We start from the raw sequence: 20101 nt of genomic DNA, 5'->3' as shown, positions 1-20101 counted from the left end.
AGTGACTGTCTCAAGATTGCAAATTGAAGCTCAAACACTTCAATTCCTTTAAGTCCTGATTTTGTATTTATTTGAAATTAGATGTCAGTATGATGGCTAGATTGTACCTTGAGTGATGTTAACATGATTTCTTTCAGTTCCGCTGGCTCTGCTAACTTCCTGTATGAGTGACACTTTGTGGAATTTATCTACAGCTTTTCAGCGTCATGGCATGTTTGTGGAATGTCAGTGCGAATAGGAATTGATATGAACGATTGCTCACCACTGACTCCTGTACTGGTTTCATCTTCTCTTACAGAGGAAGCAGGAAAATTTACTTCAGGTCTTCTGAAGCATTATTCACTTTATTTTTAAAGTACAATTTTAAGTTCACGACCAAATCCAGGACATAATTTTGGTTCTGATTTCTACAACTTCCATCACCTCAATTATGTTTAATGTTTTCAGATCAAATGGAGGAAGGTTGTAGTCTATAAAGTCGATAATCTCACGTAGACACTGATACCTCCTTGAAAAATAAACATTTCCCAGTGACCAATTCAAATCAGCACATGAGAAAATGTTGCTCTTTAAGACTTCCACTGTAGCAGACAAACTGAATTCAACATTGATACATTCATTAGGCAACTATTACAGTAAACAATGGAAAAACTAAATCCCCTTAATTTCCTAACACAAATTAAAACCATGTGCTGCATTTATATATTATGACACTCATTCCACAGAATTGCAGTCTCTATGGGTAACTCTCAGAATGGCTTGCTTCTCCTCGTTCCTTTGGTGTGTGCCGGAAGATGTTGCCCTCAGTCCACTGACAAGCCCCAAAAAGATTTCCAACAGCAAGCCCCACTCTGACAGCTCCTTCCTCCAGCCAAGACAAGGTGAATCTTCTGGTATCTTTTCATTCCCCTGGTCTTCTCTCTTCCACCAGAAAACAAAGCTCCTTACCAGTATTCTGCCGGGTGGCTAACAGAAAGCTACTATTTCCTCTGCTATTTATTGAAGTTGCATTTTCCTTTCTCTCTCTCCCTCTGAATCTTTCTCTCTTGTCCAAGGTCTCTAAATCAGTAGGGCTGGCAGCAGGAAGATCAACTCCCATTTCTTTCATCACCAGGTAGCACTGCATTTTCAATAAGGCTGTGTTCTCGACCTCATGGCAAACAGCTCACAAGGGTTTATTGTCAGGCAGAATGATAAACCCCTTTCCACTATTCCATTTTACCTTGAATTAACAGAGGCAGTTTAAAACATACCATCTTATGAAATCTCACTTTCTAAACTAAAGTAGGCAATAGAAAGGTCAGGCAGCATCCAAGGAGCAGGAGAATCGACATTTCGGCATGAGCCCTTCTTCAGGAATCCCCGAAATGTCGATTCTCCTGCTCCTTGGATGCTGCCTGACCTGCTGCGCTTTTCCACCAACACATTTTCACCTCTGATCTCCAGCATCTGCATTCCTCACTTTCTCCTAGGCAATAGAAAGACCTTACACAAGGTGGGGGGAGGGAGGCGTGGTTCATGTTGAATTGGAAAAATGGAGAATGCAACAGGCTATTGTGGCACAGTCAATTGCTCTGCTCTCACTGGGTAAAATGTGCCCTTCACTCAATCTTGGATTGAAGAAAATAACTTGTGTTTGAAATAATCCACTACAAGTAATCCCCTTGATACTCAGTGTGCTTGTCTGGCAAAATTGTGTTTATTGGCTGTTTGATGAGTTTTAGTATTTCTTTCCAATAGTTTGGTCGTGTTTGGTTTATGATACAGTGAGCAGGATAATGGAGGGTATTTATTTGTGGTTGAGTCTAAGGTTTAACGCATGTCTGGATTTTGTCTAGAGTCCTATGTGTAATATATGGAGGTCTGTGGTGTAGCTGTGAGAATCTCACAACGAGACTGTTAGCAAATAAGTTGCAAAGTATGATTAAATAGTGTTTGTGGATTAGACATGTAGCACAAATAGCATTACAGTCCTGCCCAGGGAGATTCATCAGAATCACTTATTGCTTTTATTAGTCAGTTAAATGTCTGACAAACTCAAACCATTCTTGGCTCTTTCCCATGTTGTACTGAAAAACCATTTCTGATCAGAATCCTGCTAATGGCTGTTTCAGAGATCTGTGAAGCAATCAACAAAGGGCTAATTTGGTTTTGCTCATGTAAGGTATATGTAAAGCATATAGCTTTATATCAGGTGCCACGCCTTAACATTTAGGCTGTCCTTGTTCTAATGGTTCATGCATCCAACTCACAAAGGTTGAACATTATTGCATTGTCAAATCCTACATGGACACAAATAGCCAAAGGATAATGCTAAAAGTTTTCCATACAACTTTTGCATCTAGTTCACAGGATTGCTTCCACCTAGAAGTCCATGATGCCATGAAATGAAAGTAATGTTCAACATTAGATAAACTAGGAGGGCATAGGCCTATAATGAAAAAAAATCTCATAATCTCCAGGAACAGGATTTCAATTTCTGGATCAGAACCCTAACAGCATGATAACTTCGAGGTCCCAAGCCTGTGCTGGTGTGGAAATGTGCCTCTGCTGTTTTGTGAGGTACTATGTGCTTAGTCAGCTGGGATTGTGTTTACTATCCAATTAGCAGGGACAGGCACAGGAATGAGCCAGACCAAGCCAGGAGCAGGCTCAATTTAAACTCGATAGCAGAAATAAACAATGGTCTACACTTTGAATATTAGCCTACTCTTCTTTTTACTGTTGCTAAAAGACTTGCTAGCCTGATGGTTTCAGTTTGTAGACTGGAGAAAAGTCCGAAGACCAGGAGTGGAGGAAAGACATGAGGAAGATGGATTTGAATTTCAATGTAGGAGGAGGGATAATGTATAGGGTTCAACTTTAATACTTTCAGCTAGTAGATAAGAAAAGTGTTCCATGGAAAGTAAAACTGACTCCAACACTTTTAATCTTGTACTCAGTTTTGTACATTTCTTTTATAGGCTGTAACAAGAATCAGAATGGAAACTCAAGATAAGCATCATAAACACCAGCCCGTGTCCCTCTAGGCCCTTCCTGTTCATGTGCCCATCCAGATGTTTTTTGGATGTTGCAATTGTGCTGGCCTTCAACTCTTTCTCTGGCGGCTCATTCTGCGCATGTGCTACCCTCAGCGTGGAGGTGTTGCCCCTTAGGTCTCTTTCGTATCTTTCACCTCTCACCCTGAAGAGATCAATCTGAGACTGGTACAGTTGAGAAAAGAAGTGACGCAAACGGTCAGGGCAGGCAGGGACAAAGCAAAGAACAAGGTAGGACTGATAAATTAAACTGCATTTATTTCAGTGCAAGATGCCTGACACGGAAGGCAGATGTATGGTTGGGACCGTGGGACTGGGATATCAGAGCAATTACAGAAACGTGGATCAGGGATGGACAGGACTGGCACCTCAATATTCCAGGATTCAAATGCTACAGGAAGGAAAGGAGGAGGAGTGGCTTTTTTGATAACTGATAGCATTAATGCTGTGTTCAGGGAGGATATTCCCGGAAATAAATCCAGGAAAGCTATTTGGGTGGAACTGAAAATAAGAAAGGATGATCACCCTATTGAGATTGTATTATTGTTTTATAATAGTTAGCGGGAAATTGAAAAACAAATTTGTCAGGACATCTCAGTTATCTGTAAGAATAATAGGGTAGTTATGGTCAGAGGGGTTTCGCTTTCCAAACACAGACTGGGACTGTCATAGTGTTAAGGGTTTAGGTGGAGTGGAATTTAAGTGTGTACAAGAAAATTTTCTGATTTCAGTATGTGGATGTACTGACTAGATAAGGTGCAAAACTTGACTTACTCTTAGGAAATAATGAAGAGTAAATAACTGAGGTGTCAGTGGGGGAGCACTTTGGGGTCAGCGACCATAATAGTTTTAGATTGAAAATAATGATGAAAAAGGATAAACCAGATCTAAAAGTTTAAATTCTAAATTGGAGAAAACCAAATTTTGACGGTATTAGGCAAGAACTTTCAAAAGCTGATTGGAGGCAAATGTTCGCAGGTAAAGGGAAGCCAAGAAAATGGGAAGCCTTCAGAAATGAGATAACGAGAATCCAGAGAAAGTATATTCCTGTTAGGGTGAAAGGAAAGGCTGGTAGGTATAGGGAATGTTTAATGACTAAAGAAATTGTGTGTTTGGTTAAGAAAAAGAAGGAAGCATATGTCAGGTATAGACAGGATAGATTGAGTAAATCCTTAGAGTATAAAGGAAGTAGGAGTAAAATTAAGAAGGAAATCAGGATGGCAAAAAGGGGACATAGCTTTGGCAAATAGAATTAAGGAGAATCCAAAGGGTTTTTACAAATACATTAAGGACAAAAGGGTAACTAGGGAGAGAATAGGGCAACTCAAAGATCAGCAAGGTGGCCTTTGTATAGAGCTGCAAAAAATGGGGGAGATACTAAGCAGGTATTTTGCATAAGTATTTACTGTCGAAAAGGATATGAAAGATATAGACTGTAGGGAAATAGATGGTGACATCTTGAGAGGCCTGTGACCAGTGAAGTGCCTCAAGGATTGGTGCTGGGCCCTCTACTTTTTGTCATTTACATAAATGATTTGGATGCGAGCATAAGAGGTACAGTTAGTAAGTTTGCAGATGACACCAAAATTGGAGTGTAGTGGACAGCGAAGAGGGTTACCTCAGATTGCAACAGGATCTGGACCAGATGGGCCAATGGGCTGAGAAGTGGCAGATGGAATTTAATTCAGAAAGATGTGAGGTTCTGCATTTGGGAAAGCAAATCTTAGCAGGACTTATACACTTAATGGAAAGGTCCTAGGGAGTGTTGCTGAACAAAGAGACCTTGGAGTGTAGCTTCATAGCTCCTTGAAAGTGGAGTCGCCCTGGAGCATCAGAGGCTGAGGGGTGACCTTATAGCGGTTTACAAAATTATGAGGGGCATGGATAGGATAAATAGATAAAGTCTGTTTCCTGGGGTCAGGGAGTCCAGAACTAGAGGGCATAGGTTTAGGGTGAGAGGGGAAAGATATAAAAGAGACCAAAGGGGCAACTTTTTCACGCAGAGGGTGGTACGTGTATGGAATGATCTGCCATAGAATGTGGTGGAGGCTGGTACAATTGCAACATTTAAGAGGCATTTGGATGGGTATATGAATAGGAAGGGTTTGGAGGGATATGGGCCAGGTGCTGGCAGCTGGGACTAGATTGGGTTGGGATATCTGGTCGGCATGGACGGGTTGGACCGAAGGGTCTGTTTCCATGCTGTACGTCTCTATAACTTTATAACTCATGTTACCAGAGAGATCTGCATCGTAGTTTGGTTTGTATTGAACTCTGCCTCCTAGGTGTTTCCTTGGTAACTTGATGTTGCTAACAATTCTGCAAGATTTGTACAATAAAGTGTGAGGCCAACTCATTGTATTCTTACTGTATTGCTACCTTTGCCTATGTTTCACTGTTACAGAGCTTACCTTGCCCTTCCACCACCGCCTCCTTCTGATCTATGAAACAGTCCTCTGAATGAACTGACAACAAGCTCATTTAAATGATCTTTAAAGAAGATTTGGCAAGTTCCCTTTCCTGAGTCTTGTCGGCGTCTTTTGAAATCTGCTTGTTGTGAAACTGGTGTGCTGACCTACAGGCTGCTATAATCAATTGCCCTCCTCCGAATTTATCCTCTCAGACAATCCAAAATTCCACTCCAGATTTTTCACAAGATGAATAACACTCTGACAAACTCAATCATGAAGTAATCTGGTCAGGCATCTGCCCTCTGAACTGAGGCCGACAATACAGAAGGAAATGAAAACAGTAAAACTGGTGAATGAATAATTGCTCCAATATATCTTGTATGCTTCAAAATGGAGGTCCTTTCTGACCAATACTCTAATTTCCAAATATTACTGCTTTTTTTTTAAACTGGCTCATCCGTTTGGGAATGTTTGGCACTGGGACGATATTCACGGCTACGTTCTGGGCTCATTAGATCCATAGTAGCAGTTCAGTCACTACCTGCAAAATATGGCTGCATTATCTTATAGCCTTAAATATGGTACATCATTATGAAAAAAAATCCAAAAAAAATTGGTTTACCTGCTTCTACCTCACTTTACTGAAATAATATTGGTGTGGTCCACCCCGGCCTATGCCTATTGGGGAAGACAATTGCGCATTGCATGAAAGAACAGCCAGCATCCTTAATTTTACAAACAGGAGATGGAAATGTGCTGACAGAATTATGCAAAGGAGCTGACCCAGTCTATGTGTGCAAACACATGGAGCATAGTGTGTGAACGTCAGTATCACCCACTCATATTACAGGCAACTAATATTTGTTAAATAGCCTGAGTCTCAGCTCTGCTACTCCTTTAAAATGACATTAACGTGAGTGTTCAGTGGAGCATATTTTTGCTACACTATCCACGGGGACTGTTTGCTTCCAAAAACTTTAACAAAGTAAAATGATCATCACTGCCTGATAACATTCAAACTTACTTCAACATATTTCAAAACGAGGGAAGGATAGAATTCCCTGCATCATCAAGCTTCGAGTTCACATTTCAACAAAGAAGACCCCTCCGTGGGCTGTGGCTATGGTGCGATTTCATATTATATTGCAAGTAGCAAATCTTTTGGAACATTTGCCTAATCCTTTGAAAGGTGAATTGATTTATCAATTTGATGCAAATAATTTGGAATGCTAATGGCAAAGCGTAACAAAATAGAGATAATTTGTCAAACTACTTCTCTACAAGATGTAATGAACACAACAAATGCTGGAAGTCATAGCGGGTCAGAAAGCATCCAGGCAAATCTTTACTTTGCGGAGACTCAATGCCAGCTCTCAGACGCTTCTTCCTAGCTCCCCCAGTCCTTGACATCTCTGGACACGCACACCCACCAACCCCGCCGACCCATGTCTGAACACTTCAACTCCCCATCCCACTCAGTCAAGGACATGCAGGTCCTGGGCCTCCTCCACCGCCAAACCATTACCACCCAATGCCTGGAGGAGGAATGCCTCATATTCCACCTTGGAACCCTGCAACCACACAGGATAAATGTGGATTTCAATAGCTTCTTCACTTCCCCTCCCCCACATTATCCTAGCCCCAAGCCTTCAATTTGGCACCGCCCTCCAAACCCGTCCATTACTGCTCCCTCTGACCTATCACCTTCTCCCTCACTTTCATCAATCTTTCATCAGCTACCTCCCCCCAACCCCTTCCATTTATCTCTCAGCCCTGACCCATAAGTCTGATTCCTGATGAAGGGCTTTGCCTGAAATGTCCATTCTCCTGCTCCTTGGATGCTGCCAGCCAGGCTGTGCTTTTCCAGCACCACACTCTTAAATCAAGTCATTATTGCCAGGACTGGCACTGATCTCATTACCTCTGGAGATTCCCACCACGCACCCCCCCCCCCCCCCCCCCCCCCCCCACCTTGTAGTCTCCCAACCCCAGACAGCTCACTTCTACCTCCTTCCCAAAATCCACAAACCAGACTGCCCCCAGTAGGCCCATTGTATCAGCCTGTTCCTGCCATCCAGCTCATTTCCTCCTACCTTGACTCCATCCTCTCTCCATACCTACAATGATTTCTCTGATGCCCTTCACCAAGTTGACAATTTCCCGTTCGCTGGTCCTAACCGCTTCCTGTTCACCATGGATGTGCAATCCCTGTACACTTCCACCCTCTACCAGAATGGTCTGTGAGCTCTTAGCTTCTTCCTCGAACAGAGGCCTGAGTATTCCCCATCCACCACCACTCTTGTCTACTTGGCTGAACGTGTTCTCTCACTGAACAACTTCTCCTTTAATTCATCTCACTTCTGCAAAGTTAAAGGACTGGCTATGGCTCCAGTGATGCCTGCTTCTTTATGGGGCATGTAGAATGATCTTTGTTCCAGTCCTTCACTGCCCCCTCCCACAACTCTTTCCCCAGTATAGCGGCAACTGCTTCAGTGCTGTTTCATGCTCCTGTCAGAACCTTGAAAGATTTGTTCTTTCTGCCTCCATTTCTGTCCCCCACCCACCATTATCTTCACATTGTCCATTTCTTACACTTCCCTTCCTCTCCTTGATCTCTCTGTCTCCATTTCAGGGAATAAACTACTCAATGCCATCCACTACAAAGCCACTGACTCCCACAGCTACCTTCACTCCAGCTTGTCATACCACACGTACTGGAAGGATTCCATCCCATCCTCCCAGTTCCTTTTCCTACGTCACATCTGTTTGGATGATGCCACCTTCCAAAACAGTGCTGCTGACGCGGCTCACCTTCTTCCATAACCATGGTTGACAGGTCCCTCAACCACATCCGACCTATCACCTGAGCTTCTGCCCTTGCCTCTTCCCATCACTCACAATAGCGTTATTGGGTCCCCCTTGTCCTCATGTTTCATCCCACCAGCCTCCGCATTCTCCAGATTATTCTGTTATTTCAGACAACTCCAGTAGAACGCCACTACGAAACACATCTTTTCCTCATTCCTCCGTCTGCATTTCATAGGGATTATTTCGTCCAGGACAAACTAGTCCATTCCATGACCACGATCACTACCCCTCCCCATGGGATCTTCCCATGTAACCAAAGGTACACCTACCTGCCCCTTCATCTCCTCCCTGTTCTTCATCCAAGGGCCCAAACAGTCTTTCCAGGTGAAGCAGCATTTCACCTATACCTTCTCCAATTTTGTATTGTATTCACTGCACCTAATGTGGCCTACACTACATTGGAGAAACCAAACGCAGACTGGGTGACCGCTTTGTGGAATATCTCCGGTCTGTGCACAAGCAGGACCCTGACCTTCCAGTAGCTGGTCATTTTAACACAAGGTCCTGCATGCATGCCCACATATCTGTCCTCATTAGATTAGATTAGATTAGATTCCCCACAGTGTGGAAACAGGCCCTTTGGCCCAACAAGACCCTCTGAAGAGTAATGCCACAGGCAATTTAGCATGGCTAATTCACCTGGCCTGCAAATTTTTGGAATGTGGGAGGAAACCGGAGCACCCGGAGGAAACCCACACAAACACGGGGAGAATGTGCAAACTCCATACAGACAGTCACCTGAGGCTGGAATCGAGCCTGGGACCCTGGCACTGTGAGGCAGCAGTGCAAACCACTGAGCCACCGTGCCACCCCGTACTGCAGCGAATCACAGCGCAAACTGGGAGAGCAACATCTCATCTTCAGACTAGGCACTTGACAGCCTTCTGGACTTAATATTGCGTTTAACATCTTCAAATTGTGAGCCATTTCTTCCCTTTGTTTTAGCTTGTTACATTCTGCTATCATGTCCTCTCTCCCCTCCCCACACCCCAGTGGGACTGTTGTCCTTCCCAGTCTTGCCATTCTGCCATTCTGACATTCCATCACTTAATCTGAATTATCAACTTCCTTTCTCCACCAGCACTCTATATCCCTACACCACCACTCTCCACAACTAAAGGAGAAATGCTGTCCCCTCTACACTTCACTTAAGCTCTGATGAAGAGCCATCTAGACTTGAAATATTGGCTTGCTCTCTCTCCCTGGATGCTGTCTGACCCGCTGTGATCTCCAACATTTGTTGTTTTCAGTACAGATTCCAGCATCTGCAGTAATTTGTTTCTGCAAGATGTGTTCACCTCAATGAGAAGGTTAGAGCAAGGTTCCCTAACCTTCCTTTTTAATACTCACTCACGTCACTGACAGACCAAGAGCACAGCCTTAAGCCCTTGTGGTTCGTGGTTCCACATCCTCATCACACAATCTCTGAGGTTCACTGAGGTGAAGGTAAGAAACCAAGGAAGGGAGTTGGCTTGCGTGTAATCTAATCGCCATATCAAGCTGCCAACATGGTGAAGTGGGTTTGGGTGTTTTCATAACAATATACCTTGGTTAACTTGTCTTACCACAGTGTAACTGTCACTGAACTGACAGAGGAGGACTACTTTACATGGACAGAAATTACTGGAGGAACTCAGCAGGTCTGGCAGCATATGTGGAGAGAGAAAAACAGAGTTAGTGTTTTAAGCCCATATGACTGTTACTTCGAACTTAGTTAAAGACGCAGACTATCTCAAGCACCTTTTCTAGAAAAGTGGTTTGGGAAATATCTCTGTTTTATTGCAGTTTTTAATTCGAAGACTCAGTACACTAACTCTGTTTCTCTCTTCACAGATGCTATCAGACCCCCTGAGTTTCTCCAACACTTTCTGTTTTGTTTTAGATTTCAGGTATCCACAATATTTTATTTAAGTGTTTAATATGGAAACCAGGTTAGGGCATAAGATCATATGAAGTAGCAGCAGAGTAGGCCATTCAGCCCCTCGAGTCTGCTCTGACATTCCTCACTGACACTATCCTGCATTTTTCCAATAAGCCTTGATTCCCTCATTGATCACAAATCTATCTGAGCCGTCAACATGAACTAGGGCTCTTCCCCCACAGCTCTCCGTGCAAGTAGTTCCAAAGATTCACAACCCTCAGAGAAGTAATTCCTCCTCATCTGTGCCTTAAATTAGCACCCCTTTATTCTGATACCATACCCTCTGGTCCCAGATTCTCCCATGAGGGAAAATATCCCATCAGCATTTACTCATTCATAAGAATCCAATATGTTGCAATGGAATCACTTCTCATTCTCCACTGAAGAGAGTCCCAACCTGATTAACCTTTCTCATAAAACAATCCATCCATGCTCCAGTCAGTCTTAATCTATTTGTGTCATAGCAAAAGGATTGCCTCTTGCACTATTTACAGGCTGGAAATGAGCTCCAGGAATGATGTGGGAAAGGTGTTTGATAATGGTTATTCAGTTAATGAAGATTAATTGAATTTTCTTGTTATTTTGTTTATTGAGACCCTGAAGTTTATGATATTTACTCAGTTTAAGGGTGGGTTCTGTGTCTGTAGTAAGGGGAGTTGAGGTGGTGGTTGAGGTGGAGTCAATGGGCGAGTATTCAACTGATGGCCTAGGTGGACCATGAAGTTGAGGTCCTCATCCCCCAATGTTATGACCTTCCCATGTCTCTGCAGTCTTCCTGTTCAGGCCTCTTGAATATGCTCCATCATCGATGGCCTCACCTTCAACTCCCTGGGTCCTAAACTCCATAATTTCCTCTCTAAAACTCTCTGCCTCTTCACCTCTCTACCCTCCTTTAAGATGCTACTTGTAATCCGCCTCTTTGAAGAAGTTTCTGGACAATGGTACTCAAATTTTACTAAACAGCTAAGTGTAAAACTGTGTTTGATAACCTTCCTGTGAAGTGCCTAGTAACATTTTGCTGAACTCAAGGTGTTGTATGAATAACGTGACATAAGTATTGCTGATGCTCCACTCCTCTGTCTATGCCAATGACAGGCTCAAGCTCAGGATTAGATGACATTACTTCCCTGAGCTAAGAAGGCCCATATCACCTGTTGGGAAATGCGATGTCAGGTAGCCTGTAGATTGACCAGATTTGTATACTGCTGTCCATATCTTCTAAAGGTCTGGGTCCTTTAAGGGCTTATGCAGTCTAGTGTGTGTGAGAGAGAGAGTATCCACAAACCTGGGAATTAAGAGCAGCAGCAGCCTGCTCTGCTGTTCAACAAAATCACGGCTAATCTGATTGTAAACTCAAATACACATTCCTGCTGAGCTCTGATAACCTTTCACCCCTTTGCTTAACAAGAATCCATCCACTCTGCCTTCAAAAATCCAGACTCTGCTTCCACCACCACTTTTTTCTCTGGAAAGAACTTAAAAGGGCTCACAAAGATTATGAAAAAAAACACCTCAGCACTGTTCTTAAATGGCTGACTTCTGATATTGAAACACTGACAAATGGTGCCACCTTGTGGTCCAACAAGAAAAGTCTTATTAGAATGAACAAGTAGTTTCGCGCATGTGGATAACTTCATCCAAATTATATCAATAAGTTTTACATTTTTGCAGAGACTGTTGGGTGGACCTAGTCTTAGGTTTGTCATTTATGAGATCCCACCTTACTCTACTCCCTATATCTCATGATATCATTACACTAGGTAGTGCTTACTGCATAGACTCAAACACAACACTTTTTAACCCCTTTCAGGCCCATACCCAACAGACTTGGCTGGCAGTAAGATGGGTTCACAAGGAATAAGTGTGCGTGGGAGTGGTGGATGGAACCAATCACATAGGTTGGGGGAACGATCCTCATGATCTCTCTACAGTTACTGCCAAACCCACTGAGTTTCTTCAGCACTTCCTTGTTTGGTTTGTTTCAGATTTCTGGCATCCACACAGTTCTTTGATTTGCTTATCCTAATGAAGTCTGTTGGAGAGCTTTTACTACCTGCTAGGCCCACAAAAATGAATTTTTCAATTACCTTTCTGGGATTGTTACCAATTCAGAGCCTGGTGCACTAGGATTCAGCACACACTCAGTTATTAGGGCTCCTTCAGCTGGCATCTGGCTCTGTAAAGTTATCTTTGGCTATTTTTGCTGCTTTCAGCTCTTCGTCATACTAGTCTACTAGGTCTAATAGTATTACGTGGCGAACAATTAACCATTGATAAGTCTTCAATAAAAGAGACCTGTACTAGAGTAACAAGAAATAATGAGATAATAGTAAGCTAAAAGATAACCTTAATTTAAGATTGAGCAACTATGTGAATACTAGGTAAGATACCTTGGCAGAATTGCATCGAGGTCTGAGCAACATAGGCTATGGGATGAAGTCTAGGAAATTCTGGGAGAAGTTCTTGCTATTACAGCTCCAAGTTACATTTTCCAGCAGAGTTGTGGCTGTCAAGACGGGATTTTGACCAGGGAGCACAGAGATGTCTATTATCTGGGATTATTGCTTGGTCTTACCTGCATTAACTTTAGATCTCACATTATTCTCATGCAGCTTCATATCCTACCACCTGCTGAGAGGAACCTCAGCAGCGACAATTCCTGACATGGAAGTCACAGCAGGAACCTGGTGATTGCACCTTGTTGCTTCCACGTCTGGACCTCCATCTTGAACACTCACCAGCAGCCTCCCAGCACATGCTGTATGGGCATTAACCGCACACATTGCATGTTCACAGACCTTGGCATCAGATGTTTGCCAGTGTCTCTGCAACATTGTGTCACATCTCCAATCTACCTGAACCACACTGATGTTCGAGCATGCTGCACCTGCAACTATCATTGTAAAACTGCAGCAAGGACACTGTGCTCAGGGAACATGCACCTAGCTCATGGCCTGGACCAGGCTGCCTCCCAGTGCAGTTGCTTGCTTTTAGAGTTTGCTCACCCTGAGCTTGTCTCATGGCACCCCTACCTCACATTGCTTTGCCTTGCATTTTTACATTCTGTCCCCTCAGCCAGAGATACTGAGATCTCATTATTTCTGTTTTCCCTTGTTGTTTAGTGCAGACACAAGCCAGGATACTTTGCCAGGTTCTCAACAGTCCCCAGTCAAGTCAAGGGCGACTTCCTTCAGTCAGGGAGTCCCAGTATTGTATGTTAGCACAGCTTCTGATACCAGTCCAGGGGTTGGGCACAGTTAGCCACTTGGGGCTCTCAGGGTCCTCTCCTGTTATGGAGTGAAGAACTGAATGTCAGATAACCCACTACCAGCTTAGAATAATTCTACTCTATTATGGGCTGTCTTCTCCTGAAATGAGAGAAAGGAATGCAAGTGTTTTTTGGTATAGCTATTAGTGCAGTTGTGTTTAGGAGTGGTGGGTTTGGGTGGGAGGGAGTGAGGTGAGTAGTGGTAAGTGAGTAGACAATAAAGGCAAGATTATCATGGGTAGGGGTTGGGGGTTGGGTGGGCTACGTGATCCACTGCACTAACTCACCGTCCAACTGAACCTGCAGACAAAGCAGAACACTTAGTTCTCCTTATCTGCTGTTTTTTGGGTGAGAGTGGTGCTGGAAAAGCACAGCAGGTCAGGCAGCATCTGAGGAGCAGGAAAATCGATGTTTTGGGCAAGAGCCCTTCATCAGGAATGGAGGCAGGAAGCCTCCAGTGTGGAGAGATAAATGGGAGGGATGGGGCTGGGGAGAAGATAGCGAAGAGTACAGTAGGTGCAGAGGAGATGACCTGGGGGTTGCAGTGAGAGAGAGAGAGACTCACTGAGATTATTGTGGAGAGAGGAGGAGAACGTCTTCAAGGTAGGCTTCCTTGCTAGAGATTCGCAGTCAGGTTAAAATCAGCTAGGCAAAAGTGAGAACTGCAGATATCTGCCATTTCTGGGGCAAACATCAGGAACTGTGCAGGGTAGCCCCAGGTTGACAGTGCTTGTCCAGGTACACAGTGGGCTTGTCAAGATGACTCCAGTGGTTGGGGAGTGCTGATCCATTGAGGGATATCCTGGATTGGTGAGTTCTTCTGGCTGCCATGAGTGAACAGAGGAGGGTGGGGAAGGGTCACCGGGTCAGATTAGCTAAATTAGAAAGCAAGGTTAGAACAATAGGGTGAGAAACTTCACTCAGCATTGCAGAGAGAGGCCCTCTGTAAAACCTGTTGAAATTAACACTTGGCCAAAAAAGAACACTCAGTCCATTTTTATTCCCTGAGGCATACAAAGGTTAGACCTAACCCACATCATGGTTAAGAGTAGAGTGACTGAAGAGGACTGCAGAAACTGTCTCTTCTGTAACACTTAGTGAAGCCAAACAAATATTCTTTAGTTATCTCTTTCAGGAGAACTGCCATTAACAATACATTCCACACTTCAACTGAGGTCTTACTAATAGTGTCTGACCTGGATTTATATTTTTGACCAGTCACATTCTTGCCTTGGGCCATTGACTGTTTATCCATTCACAGGCCTGGGGTGTACTTGCTGCTGGAACATTTTGAAGTTTAACCTCCTCCAGCACCTCCTAGTTTGGAACTACAACAGTGTGTAACCCTGCTTACACATTATAATTGGTAGGCTACGGGTATTAATGGGGCAGCTGAGGACCCGCAACAAAACTGATGATTAGAAATTGAATTTCTCACACAACAATTTCAGAGACATTTGGGATTTTTAGTATGCTGAATTGTGGAGGTTTGTTACCTCTTGCTAACTGCACAGTCTAATTGTCTCAGACAGTAGACCTATCTAATACCAATATAGACAGGAAGATTTATATTCATTTAATACCTTATCGGGAGGCAATGATCTTTCTCAACAATTTACCGACTGGTAGGAGACTTAATATTAGAGATTTATAATTGAGTGCAGGATGGGCTTATTTACACAAAGGTTTAGGAGACTACAATTCATTAATGCAATTAGCAAGAGGTCATAAGAACATTTAGCAATCGGATTGGTAGGTGATCCACAAGGAGGAAATCATGATTCCACCCTTCTTGTGAGAGTATGAAGATTGGTGCCCACATGGTCTAATGATTCACACGAAACAAAACACCAACTTTGACAGGTTGGATTGAAAGTAATGTTTCACGCTGTAATTTCTGCATAACGCATAATAAACTACATTGATTTATTTTGACAGAAATAAAGGAAGACTTGTGTTTATATAGCTGTTACAATGTAGAAAACAGCACAGCCCATCTTGGCACAGCAGGATCCCCAGACAGAAAGGCTATAACGATTGGAGAATCTGCTCTCAAGTATTTATTGTTGGAAGAAACAAGGATCAATTATATTGGGGATAAGAACTGATATGTAACCTGATGGTAAACTCCAAAGAGTTACACCACCAATAGGAGGGGGGGCTAGAAATGTCTGATAGTTATTTATAAACATTCTAATTGAGCTTTCAGATTAAACATGATGTTGAACATTCAACATTTCAAGGAATTTTTTTTAAAAAGGAACAGAAATATTCCCAAGGGAGACAATGGAAAGACAACAGTTCTGTCAGCTTGAAGCCTGTCAGATAGGAGTCCGAGGCAGCAATATCATGTCAGCAATATTACAGCCAAGGTACTCCAGGAGACTGGACTGAGAATGGCAAGAAGCATGGATCATTTTCATTGTTGTATTTCAAATCTAATTGCAGTAGAAAGACCCAGGACCAAAAACCCTCAGAGAAAAAGGTATTGGGGTGGGAAGTGGGATGGATGGAGTGAGGAGGAGGTATGAAATCCGAAGGCTTTGTGGCAGGCATTGTGTTAATGTTCTGGGTGGAAAAGAAAATACTCCAAAGGTTCACTGACTTGTTGACACATGAAACGTGACCCTCCTGCTCTTTGGATGCTACCTGACTGGCTGTGTTTTTCCAGCACCACACTTTTTGACTTGGAATCAACAGCGCACAATGGTGACTGAGATTAACTGAGCCTTTGAAGATGTGGGAGAACTGACAGAATGATTAGATTCCCTACAGTGTTGTGTGGAAACAGGCCCTTTGGCCCTTCAAGTCCATACTGACCCTCCGATAAATAACCCACCTCCTCTGACTAATGCACTATGGACAATTTAGAATGGACAATTCACCTGACCTGCACATCTTTGGAATGTGGGAGGAAGCCAGAGCGTCCCGAGGACAGACATGGGGAGAATGTGTGAACTCCACATATACAGTCGCCCAAGGCTGGAATCAAACCTGGGACCTTGGCGTTGTGAGGCAGCAGTGCTAACCATTAAGCCACCATGCCGCCCCAGAGATGGTGGATAGGTTGGCAGATTTCCACACCCTACTGAACACAGAGCCGAGCTGAGGCAATTAAATGGTCAATTATGTTCTTCCTCCCATTTCTCCTGACAACCCTGGTGGTAACCACTTAATTGACTGCTGCTGGTAACAGGCATCTGTGGCTCGCTGCCCAAAGTGGGGTCGCCTGCTGTTTATGTACACAACCCTTGCCACTCCCAAAACATTCTGGCCCCATTTCAAGTTTTAGCTTAATCGAGAAACGTTGCAAGGAAACAATGAGCTGGTCCGAGTTAAGCCCATTTGTGACGGGTGCTCGGTGAAAGTTTGTTAACAGAGGTAGGAGATGGAGGCTTGTGTCTGTCACCCCTTGATGAGTTCACAGGAATCAACACAGGAATTGTCAGGATGGTTGTGACAATTTTTAATAAATTGATAACGTTATGGGCGGTGCCCAGGCGAGGTTCCCCAATTTGTTGCAGATCCAGATGGGTGACCTCAAACCATGAAGCTGCTTCTTTATTCCCCCACCTCTGGGTTGGTCACAACAAAGTTAATTTAAAAGGATCCTTTCCTTTCTGAGTAGCTTTCTCCCAAACATACACACACATTAAAACTAAGAGGGGTGTCCAAAAAGTAAAAGTTAAAGAAATAAAGTCAGTCTAAGATTTGCTTGAAGAGTGGAAGCTGAAAATGTGTTGCTGGTTAAAGCACAGCAGGTTAGGCAGCATCCAAGGAACAGGAAATTCGACGTTTCGGGCATAAGCCCTTCATCAGGAAACAGATAACAGCACCCCTGCTGTTATCTCTTCCTTGAAGAGTGGAAAGCTGATTATTGTAGCTATTGTAGTGAATGTTACTAGCAGCATTGATGTTATTAGTTGACTAGTTAATTTTGAGATATTTGGCTTTGTTGGCTGATTAAGACTCTTTTCTCCTGGTTCCTTTTGACTAGCTTCCTGGCCAGTTAGCTTCCTGCACTTAGAGAGTATATTTTCCCTTTTATTTCCCTGTGTTGCCGGGGTATTTATTGGTGGTTCTCAAAGCAATGACCAACACAGCAATGAAGTCTACACTCTAGGATGTCAAGCCACTAATATACGCAGAGCAGGGTTGAAACTCACTTTACCCCTGTCCCTGAATATTCTTGAAAGGGAAAAATTATAAATATGCCTTTTGCATCGTCTGCTGTCTTTATTTTAACCATCATTTTCACAGTCTAAGACTGGATTAGGATAGAAGCTGCAAAGCAGGACGAACACAATAGTGCTCTCGGGTTTACTACCGGTGCCACGAGATAGCGAGGCGAGGAACAGGGAGCCGGCGCAGCTTAACACGTGGCTGCGCAGCTGATGTAGGAGGGCGAGCTTCATATAATTGGGATGCCTTCTGGGGAAGCTGGGACCTGTACAAGAAGGACGGGTTGCATCTGAACTGGAAGGGGACCAAAGTCCTGGGTGGAAGGTTTGCTCGAGTAGTTCGAGAGGGTTTAAACTGGTATGGCAGGGGGGTATGAACCTGAGCTGTATACCGGAGGTGAGAGTTGATGCAGATGTGGCAATAGCAAGAGGTAGACCAGCTAGTGGGAAGGATTTTCCTGGGAAGGAACCAAGGGATCAGTTAAAGTGTGTTTGTTTTAACACAAGGAGTATCAGGAATAAAAGTGATGAACTTAGAGCATGGATCAGTACCTGGTGCTAGGATGTTGTGGCCATCCAGAGACATGGGTTTCTCAGGGGCAGGAATGGTTGCTGGATGTTCCAGGGTTTAGAACATTTAAAAAGAATAGGAAGGGGGGAGAAAGAGGAGGGGTGTAGCACTACTAATCAAGAGAGGGCATCAGAAGCTTCCATTGTCGAGGAAGATCTGCCTACCGAGTCAGTATGGGTGGAAATTAGGAACAGCAAGGGAGCAGTCACCTCATTAGGGGTTTACTACAGGCCCCCCCAATAGCAGCAGGGAGATTGAAGAAAGCATAGGTCGGCAGATTTTGGAAAAATGTGGACGTAGTAGGGTTGTTGTAATGGGTGACTTTAACATTACCAATATTGATTGGAACCTCCTTTGAGCAGAAGATTTGAATGGAGCTGTTTTTGAAAGGTGTGTTGAGGAGGGTTTCCTAACTCAGTACGTTGACAGGTCGACGAGGGGACAGGCCATTCTAGACTTGGTGCTCGGAAACGAGCCGGGGCAGGTATCAGATCTTGTGGTGGGAGAGCATTTTGGTGATAGTGATCACAACTGCCTCACATTCTACATAGCTATGGAGAAGGAGAGGATTAGGCAAAATGGGAGGATATTTAATTGGGGAAGAGGAAACTATGATGCGATTATTCATGAGTTAGAAAGCATGGAATGAGAGCAATTGTTCACGGTAAAGGCACTATAGACATGTGGAGACTGTTTAAGGAACAGTTGTTGCGAGTGATGAATTAATGTGTCCCTCTGAGACAGGCAAGAAGTGGCAAGATAAAGGAACCTTGGATGACGAGAGTGGTGGAGCTTCTCGTCAAAAGGAAGAAGGTGGAGGAAGCTAGGGTCAAACTCAGATCTACAGGATTACAGGCAGGTGAGGAAGGAGCTCAAAAATGGTCTGAGGAGAGCCAGGAGGGGGCACGAAAAAGGCTTGGCAGAACGGATTAGGGATAACACAAAGGCATTTTGCACTTATGTGAGGAATAAGAGAATGGTCAAAGAAAGAGTAGGGCCGATCAGGGATAGCATAGGGAACTTATGTGTGGAGTCTGAGGAGGTAGGGGAAACCCTAAATGAGTTTTTTGCTTCTGTCTTTACAAAAGAAACGAACTTTGTAGTGAATGAAACCTTTGAAGAGCAGGTGTGCATGCTGGAATGGATAGAGATAGAGGAAGCTGATGTGCTGAAAATTTTGTCAAACATTAAGATTGACAAGTTGCCAGGCCCGGACCAGATTTGTCCTCGGCTGCTTTGGGAAACGAGAAATGCAATTGCTTCGCCACTTGCGAAGATCTTTGCATCCTCGCTCTCCACTGGAGTCGTACTTGAGGACTGGAGAGAGGCAAATGTAATTCCTCTCTTCAAGAAAGGGAATAGGGAAATTCCCGGCAATTACAGACCAATAAGTCTCACGTCTATCTTCTGCAAGGTGTTGGAAAGGATAGGATTTATGACCATCTGGAAGAGCATGGCTTGATTAAATGCAGTCAACACGGCTTTGTGAGGGGCAGGTCATGCCTCACAAACCTTATCGAGTTCTTTGAGGATGTGACTAGAAATGTTGATGAGGGTTGAGTTGTGGATGTGGTGTATATGGACTTCAGCAAGGCATTTGATAAGGTTCCCCATGGTAGGCTCATTCGGAAGGTCAGGAGAAATGGGATACAGGGGGACTTAGCTGTCTGGATACAGAATTGGCTGGCCAACAGAAGACAGCGAGTGGTAGTAGAAGGAAAATATTCTGCCTGGAAGTCTGTGGTGAGTGGTGTTCCACAGGGCTCTGTTCTTGGGCCTCTGTAGTTTGTAATTTTTATTAATGACTTGGATGAGGGGATTGAAGGATGGGTCAGCAAGTTTG

Source organism: Hemiscyllium ocellatum, chromosome 3 (genome assembly GCF_020745735.1).
Source record: "Hemiscyllium ocellatum isolate sHemOce1 chromosome 3, sHemOce1.pat.X.cur, whole genome shotgun sequence".
Taxonomy (NCBI): Eukaryota; Metazoa; Chordata; class Chondrichthyes; order Orectolobiformes; family Hemiscylliidae; genus Hemiscyllium; species Hemiscyllium ocellatum.
The sequence above is the reverse complement of the archived record's forward strand: the minus strand, read 5'-3'. Positions refer to the sequence as shown.